A 9,188-nucleotide genomic window follows, 5' to 3' on the forward strand; every position below is an offset into this window, starting at 1 on the left:
CTCAGCGCCATGCCGAGGGCCCACGTGGGCATCTCCCACCAGACCTGCCAAGTCCTCTGGCGTTGAGCCACCCTGTTTCCCTGCAGCAGGGCTCAGAGGTGCCCACGGCTTCCCGTTGCTCTCCACTGCTGCCACCACCCTCTCCATACTTGGGCTTCATCCCTTTTCCAAGCAAGGATGAAAGAGGAACGCCTCATTCTGTCTTTGATGCTCTTGAACGCTCTTCATTTTCATAGGGCTTATTGCTAAAGATTTGAGAAAACAGGACAACCATAATGGCAACAGCAATCATGAAAAGGACAACGAATCTGAACTAAAATGTGGAGTAAATTAAATTCCAAGGTCTTAAAAGACTGTTAGGATCACAATCCAGACCCCATTCTAAGAATTTCTTTTTCCTTTTACTTACAAAGGTGAAGATGACCTGACAGCTCTCTTGCAGCTCCAAGCAAACCCTCCTCTCCTTGGAAGCCTCATTACTAAGAGAAGCAACGATCAGAATCAACAATAAATGTTTCTCGGGCATTTGATCAAACCAGATCAAGAGAAACCCTTCTTAAAACAGAATTTGAGAAAGTTCAAACAATAAACAAATGAGGGTTCATTATACTATTACCTCTACATTTTTCTATGTGTTTGACATTTTCCACAATAAAAAAAAAAAGTTAGGGGGGAAAAGCCCAGATCTGCAAGAATGTACCACTTAAGGAATGTGCTGAAATAATTTTTAAAAACCAAATGTTTTTGATCTGACGTTCCCTGAAGTTACGGTCACCACCTAATTCTAGTGGAAAGAGAAAAATTAAAGATATTTTACAGGAGCTAAAAAAAAAAAAAAGACTTAAAAAAAAACACATGTAGAAAGAGATAAGAAAAGGAACAAAGTGCATATGTTCTAGGGCAGGCCAGAAAGAACTCACTCAAAACGAACGCTTTATCAAATGAACAGTAAAGAGACTCGGATGGAGATAAACTAATTGTTTAGACTAAGGAGCTGCAAAATAATTACCCCATTTTCAAAGCCACCCCAAAATATGGGCATATGTAAGCATTTTTTGTATTGAAAACAGTCCAAACATTTTAAAATTAATATCATCTTTTTATCACCTTGTTTAGAACTAGAAGAGAATGCTAATTGGATGTTTGTTCACTATTCATTATTTATCCATCCATTTATTTATCCATTTAACAAAGATGTATTGAAGGACAATCATATGTCAGGCACTCAGGATGTACAAGTGGCCCAAACCAGGCGGGGGGTTCCTGTTCTCCTGAACAGGTTGGGGAGATAGACATTAAATATGCAAAGAAATGAACAAAGTTTATTTCAGATAAAATACAACTCAAGTAAAGCTGATTCTCTTTATTTGCGATAGTTATGTTTTAAGGCGTCACCAATAACACTGAATTACCGAATACTGAACTATTGCTCCCAGGGGAAATATGAAATTAGGTTCCTCTGGTCACATTTTCGTCAACTGATCAATACGTAACCTTGTTTTGGGTGCATTTCTGTTTAAAGGCCCCTTATTGAATATATATCGTTGATTGATTGACACTGAACTCACAGCTAACAGCACTGTAGCTCAAGTCTGATGGAAGCTTCTCTGACACACATACTTCCTCCATAATATACAGCACATTCATCTTGCACTTAGGCACCCCGGGCAGGATGTTAGCACTGCACTTGTAACAAAATCAAAGACAAGAAAATGCACGTAAACGTGAAAAACATGGCACAGAACAGATGGGGAGAAGGGCACTTGCTTTATAGCGTAAGAGCTGCTACAAGAGGGCAGAGGGGAGCCTTGTTTGACGTCAGCTGGGAACCGTGTGCCAGGCAACCCAAAGTTTTCACCACTCTGCACATGTCTGCAAGTGACCAGGAATGCACTGCCAGGATTGATTTCAGAGTTATAAATACATTTTAATGAATAGGTGAATTAGAAAATACGAAATCGATGGGTAATGAGGGCTGACTGCAATGTGCCAAAGGGCAGGAGGTATTTTAGATTGGGTGAATAAAGAAGGCCTCATAGGTCAGGTGAGATTGGGCTGAGATCCGAATGGACCGGAAGTAGCCAGAGCTATCCGGGGAAGAAGTAAGGCGAGAGCATTCTTTGCCAAGAGAACAGTGAGTGCGCAGGCTCCAAAGCCAGAATGTGGCTGACATGTTCTAAAGCAGAAAGACCCGGGCGGCCGGTTAGCTCAGGTGGTTAGAGCACAGCGCTCATAACACCAGGGTTGCTGGTTCGATACCCGCATGGGTCACTGAGTTGCACGCTCCATAACTAGATTGAAAACAACTTGACTTGGAGCTGATGGGTCCAGGAAAAAACACACTGTGCCCCAGTAAAATTTATAAAGATAAAAATAAGAACATAAATAAAGCAGAAAGACCTGTATCAACACCTGTGCTGTCCAGGCGAGTAGCCACTTTGATCAACTCTTTAAAACTAACTACCAATTTAGAGGAAATCTAGGAGACAGAGGAACATGCGACATGACATCACGGGGATGTGACCAGCAAAACTGGAATGTGCAACCCCAGACCTCTCCTTTTCTTTTTTATCCTGTCCTTTTCTTACTTTATGGTTTGCACACCTTCATCTACTATTTTTTTCCCCATCATGCTGTATTAGTTTTTAGTTTTAGGGTACAAATATCCCATTTGCTACATCTGCCAAGTCTCCCTCCTTGTGATTCATTTCCTTATATATAATCATTTGTAATCTTTGACTGTGAGCTCATCTTTGAGAGATTGCCATCTACAGGAATCCAATGTCCCCCGAGTTACAGGAACTTTGCTATACGGAGAGGTTTTCCATTGATCTCTGCCTGGACCTGGGTTTCCGAGGTGCCAGGCCAGTTACCACATCAGTTTCTTGGGCTGTGTTACCGTAACCATGAAGCAATATGAATTCAGACCCCAGACTTGAGCTGTGAAGACTATGAAACGCTAACGTCTAGCCCCCGACTCATTTCCTAGTTCAAGTGGATGGCACGCTTCCCTGCAGCCTCCTCAGGAAATGGGGGGTATTTTTCTAGTCATCATCTCAGTGTCAAGGGACCTGTGGGGCGTTGTATTTTTCAAAGAAGAATGCACGAATACCTATCCATTCCCACGTTCTTCCTTCAATGTAATGTCGACACTCCTCTCCTTCAATAGGTGGAGTCTGTGTTCCCCTCCCCGAAACGAACTTCCTCCGTCAATAAAATGCCATAGAAGTGACTGCGTGATTTCAGGTCATAACAGGTGATACAGCTTCTGCCGGCTCTCACTCTCGGGACATTCACCTTTGAAACCCAGCCACCATTTTGGGAGGAAGCCAGGTGACAGGAAGAGGCGACCCTGTAAAGGTCCCCAGCTAAGGTCTCGGTCCACAGGCAGCGTCAGCCACCAGAGAAGCGGGATGAATGAGGCTGCAGGTGACTCCAGCTCCAAGTCTTCAAATCTTCCATGTCACAGCCCAGACATGAGGAAGCGGAGCCAAGCTGTCCCTTGTGCACTGCCCGAATTCCTGACCCGCAGAATCCATGAGCACAATAAGTGGTTGTTTTCCATGACTAAGTTTTGGAGAAATTTGTGATGCAGTCATAGTAACTGGAACAGTAGTCCTTTATGACCTCCAGCTTTCGGCAGATGCTCAACAGTGGCTTCTTATGTGCACATTCCTTCGTTTCTGCCACCTGGGGATTTCCTTCCCTTGGTTCCTTGCTCGGCCACATGTTCATAAATCACCTTATTATATTTTACCCAGCATTTGAAATATAACGAAGCAGAATGGAGTCCCTTTCATATCAGCTCACTGTGTCCAGGAGTTCCCAGAATAACTTTTCAAACGAAGATATACAGGGCTGAAGAATTTAAATTCTTTTTTAAAGATACTTCAAAATAAAAATGAAGCCTATAGAATGTACATTTATTACAGAACAGATAATCCGTTACAGAAAAAAAAATACACCTGCTCAATAAAAGCTCACTAGTGTTCAAAGGCAATGTAACTACTATGAGTTTCACCAAATGGCAAGAATTTTCTTTAACATTTGACAGTGTAAGATGGGGTTCAAGAACATAAGGTTTCAGTGTATATATTGGTATAACATCTGCAGAGAGGAATCTAGCAATGTGTGTGTGTGTGTGTGCGCGCGCGTGTGTGTGTGTGTGTGTGTGTGTGTGTGTGTGTATCCTTATAATTTTGTATACTTTATACATATATATATTCTTATAATTATGTATACTTCTGACCCTGTAATTCCACTTCCAGGAATTGATCCTAAAGAAGTAATCATTCATATATTCAAATATTTATCTTTGAGGATGTCAAATCCTATTTACACTTTTTTCTAATAGAAAAGGAAAAAGGCTGAAAATAACCCAAACATCAAGCAGCAGATGGTAAGATTACCTTGCATTTCAGCTTTGTTTAAACCAAAATAATGATCAAGTGAACATAAAGACAAGTTGCAGATTCATTGAGAAAGCTAGTTATTTATTTATCCAAATGCCAGTCATTGTCCTAGAAGCTGAAATATAAAAATATTAAGATGCAAAGGCATCCAGTCTACTAGGGGAACCAAGTAAACAATTACAGGTCATTATAATACATATTAATGATAAAGCGGTTTAAATTCCATGGTACAACAAAGCCTTTATTAACCTAACCAGATTGAGTTAGGTTAATAAAGTAGGAGAGTTTGCTTTCGGCTTTTAAAAAATTTTTATTGGGTAACAGTGTGTTTTTTCCAGGGCCCATCAGCTCCAGGTCAAATCATTGTCCTTCAATCTAGTTGCAGAGGATGCAGCTCACTGGCCCATGTGGGAATCGAACCGGCCACCTTGTTGTTCAGAGCACGCCCTCTGACAACCTGAGCCACCCGGCCGCCCTGCTTTTGTTTTTGAGCAAGGGATGTTCAAGCTAAGTACCACAGATTTTGTTGTTTTGTTTTTTGCTATATTTTAATAAAAATCGTTTAAAAATTAAAAATAAAGAGTTGAAGTTGGAAATCAGGCAGAAATTGTCTTTGTAAGAATATTTAATAGGCAGTGAGGCCCTTTGCCAGCCAAATGTTGAAGGGTTGTTTTCTCTTCATCTAAGCCAAGTGATAGGGACACCAAAGAACCATCTAGAGCAGCGGTTCTCAACCTATGGGTCACAACCCCTTTGGGGGTCGAACGACCCTTTCACAGGGGTCGCCTAAGACCATCGGAAAACAAAGATATTTACATTGTGATTCATAACAGTAGCAAAATTACAGTTATAGAGTAGCAACGAAAATAATTTGATGGTTGGGGGTCACCACAACATGAGGCACTGTATTAAGGGGTCCCGGCATTAGGAAGGTTGAGAACCGCTGATCTAGAGTATTTCCCTTGCATCCCCTGGGGTTTGAATGACACCATGACCTGCGCTCAGGAACTTCCAATCTACCTATAATTGTGCCTCTGTCCAAACAAGAGAAGCTGTGGCTATTAGCCAGATGAGGTAGATATATGTCCACCCACGGCAGGGGCAAAGGTGCGTGAGCGAGCCCATGGATTCCGGTCAGTAGAAATTCACTGTGGCAGACGAGGCGGAATGGCATACCCAAATTCCTGCTCCTCTGGAGAAGAGTTGTTCCCAGGAAGTGGTTCCCTCCCTCCCGGCTGTGATTGGATGGAGCGCATGTGAGGTGTAATCCTTTCAAGAAGCGGACCTGCTTCTCTGCGCGCTTTCTCCTTCCCCGTCTGCTGGCTGCGGTTAGACAAGAGTGAAGTGCTAACGAATAGCTACGCCTGGAGCCTACCACCAAGGGAGAAAGCTGCCTTCTGACCAGGAACACCAGGTCCTTGGATGACGTCATTTTGCTTCAAGTCCTTTCGTTACAAGGTTAATGAGAAAAAACCTGATTCGCCGCGGAGCCACTGTCCGTGCGGAGCTCGCCCCAGGTTTGCCTGGATTTTCTCCGAGGAGTCCAGTTTCCTCCCACATCCTAAAGATGTGCACATGAGAGGAATGAGAACTTCCTGTGTGTGTTAAATCACTAAAATGTTGGGGTCTGTTTGTTGTTATAGCGAACAATACGCTAATACATGCAGTTGTTATTCCTAAGGATGAGTGCATTCGCTCACTTACTCGAACATATTCACTAAGCATGTACTATGTGCACATCAGTGCTCCACGTGCATGGCAAGTATGAAGGTGAACGACACAGAAATCCCGCCTTCACGGAATTTCCTGTCCAAAAGGAAAAACAGTAGCCACTCACACAACTACAGTATAAGGCAGTGTGGCATGACAGCCTTGGGGGAGAAGTATACCTACATATATATGTACATATATGTACATATACACATACATATGTATACAGCTCCCTCATATTAGAGGAGTTAAAAGAAGGGAGATGCTAGTTTCATACGGAGGTTAGAAAAAGATTTGGAAGACACTAGAAAATGACCCTAGAAAATTTAAATAAAATTCAGAAGGGCAGAAATGTGGGTCGAGGCATTCCAGGAAAAGATGCAGATGTGAAAGATGCCTTGGAGAATGGAGAGAGCGGTTCAGATAAGGGTGCTGTGAGAAATAATGAAATGATAGACGGGGGCAAGATCACAAACAAATGTGAAGGGTGGCCAAAGTGGTTTGTGCTTTCTTCTTTGAACAATGGAAAGGCACTGGAGATTTCTGAAGAGTCATGGCACCGTCACACCTATTATGCTTTAGGAAGACTAACCTGGCAGATACTGGAGCCAAGAGGCTGCTGTTAACAGTCCAGGGTACTTAGAAGAGTCGCAGTGAGAAGGCACGACTCACAGTTGGTTGAATTTAGGAGATTCGGCAAAGAAAAAGGAGTCCAAGATGACGGAGGCTGTGAACCAGGGTGACTAAGAGAATAATGGAACCGTGCATTAAATTCAAAGAGAAAGTGCTGGTCTGGGGATGGGGGCAACCAGCTCAGTGTTAGATGAAGCGAGTACAGGGTATCCAGGTGGAGACATATACCCTGGAACTAAGCTGTGGGAATTGAGGTCTATAGGTTTGGTTGGTAGATGAACATTTTCAGAGCTATCTACAGTATTAAGTTAACTTAAGTTAAGTTAATTCAGACTTAAGTTAATTAAGTCTGAATTAACTTAAGACTTAATTCAGTCTTAAGTCTCAGAATTAAGACTGAACTGGATTAAAGTAGCCAGAGGGAGAAGAAAGTCAGATTCCCTTAAAATATACGCAAAGCAGGAAGATAAAGAAAAAGCAGAGAGGTGATTGGGGAGGCAGAGATCCAGAGGGACTGGACCGGCAGGAAGCACTGGACCATGTCGAATTCTACAGGAGTCAGCAGAGAAAGGAAGTACTGGTACTGCTCACACAGCAAATACACAACCTCATCTCATCCCCAGACAACCCAATGAAACACAATTCCCAGTTGCTGACCAGGAATTCAGGCCCAACAAAGAACACAAGCAGTGGAGTACACTGAACTTGGATTCTAACCTCGGCCCTGCCCTTCGATAGCTGAAAAACCATAGGAAATAATAACCACAAAGAAAATAATAGTGCCTGGGATTCTCACTGGGTTAGAGAGGGTTGAATTTTAAAATGCTTGTAAAGGGTTCAGTGCAGTGCTGGACATGTAATAAACCCCAGGTAGGTGGAAGCTATTGTTTTGTTTTTAAATAATGAGCAAATGCAGGTTTTTCTCAGCACAGCCTGTTAATGGAAATATAAGTCAGCAAAGACTATTTAGAAGGCAAGATTCTACCACATTTGTAATGCATACACCTGACCGAGCAATTCTGCTTCAAGGAATTCATTTCGTTGAACTGTTCCATGTGTAAGAATGTTCACTGTTGTAATGTTTGTAATAAGGAAAAACTGGAATCGATCCTAATACGGAATGGTTACAGAAATTATCTGTATGATACATCCATGAAATAATCAATGCAGGCCTAAATAAACTGATATGAAAGGTATTTGACATAGCTTACGTGAAAAAGGTAATTTCTCAAAGGAATCCACGTATGATTCCATTGACGATCAAAAAACAAATGAAAAAAAACAAACGGAAGAATAAACACTAAATGAACTCTAAGAAGTGTCAGAAAGTAAAGAGTGGAAAGAGGGCTTTCACCTCAAGCTCTGCTTCTGAGCTGTTTGAATGAGACATACTAATTATAATGTAATTTCCAAAATGTGAGAACTTAAAATGGGAAATGTCAGAAATACTTCTGAAGACACGCCATTGTAACTGGAGATTTAACTCACCATTAGCAACGCAGACAAAAAGTAAAAAAAGATGGAGAACGGGTGGGGGGCGGGTGGGGGGCGGGTGTTCTTGTGCTTCAGCGGACAATGCCCTGAAAAGGGTTGCAAAACTGCGTTTGTCTAGAGAGAGACTCCACTTTTCAAGTCTATGACCCTCAAAAGTTCGTAGGGGAATGACGGGTACAGTAGAACAGATTACCTGCACCACACGATCTTTTCTAGTATTGTTAATCCCTCGTGAAAACAGTAATAAACACACAAAGTATAGGTAAATCAGAAATGGTACAAAGCAAAATGGGCAATAAAAACGGGGCCAGACCTATCTAATTAGCACGGTCAGCGTCCCAAGTCCTGCTCCATTCACGTGGCTGGGTGCAAGTGTGGGAGAAAGGGAGAAAGTCAGCACACTCTCCTCCCTCTGCAGATGAAACCCTGGAGGGCTGGAGGGTGCACCTGTAAGGGTGTGTCCACTGGAGGGACGGATGTGGGTGCCGGCCTGTCCCTGAGCGGCAGGAGCGCAGCAAGGCACAGATCCGGGGGGAGGTCCTGCCCCTGGGTTCACGACCATCTGTCCCTCCCCGGACCCAAACGCGCAGCCTTAGTCCCGTCCTCATTCCCGGCCTCCCCGCCAGGTCCCCTCAACGTGCACGGGAACCCCTGGAGTGATCCATGAGCCTAACTAGGCGCTTCTCCTTCTTGGGAGGGGGCCCGACCTCCCTTGCAGCCCTGGCCCTCTGAGGTCGCTGCCGGTACTCACTGTCCTCGCAGCTCCGCCGTGGACGGGAGGGGCTCTTTCGTGCGCCCGGGCTGGGGCGGTGGCGCCCAGGTCTGAGCCTCCGGCTGCAGGGTCAGCGGGGGCAGCGAGCGGCATGGGAGCCGGGGGAGGCCGGGCGCCGAGCGGAGCCCCCCGCCCAGGCCGGCCGTGGGGCAGGGCGGGCGGCGGCG

This window comes from Hipposideros armiger, unplaced genomic scaffold (genome assembly GCF_001890085.2).
Source record: "Hipposideros armiger isolate ML-2016 unplaced genomic scaffold, ASM189008v1 scaffold_80, whole genome shotgun sequence".
In the NCBI taxonomy this organism is placed as follows: domain Eukaryota; kingdom Metazoa; phylum Chordata; class Mammalia; order Chiroptera; family Hipposideridae; genus Hipposideros; species Hipposideros armiger.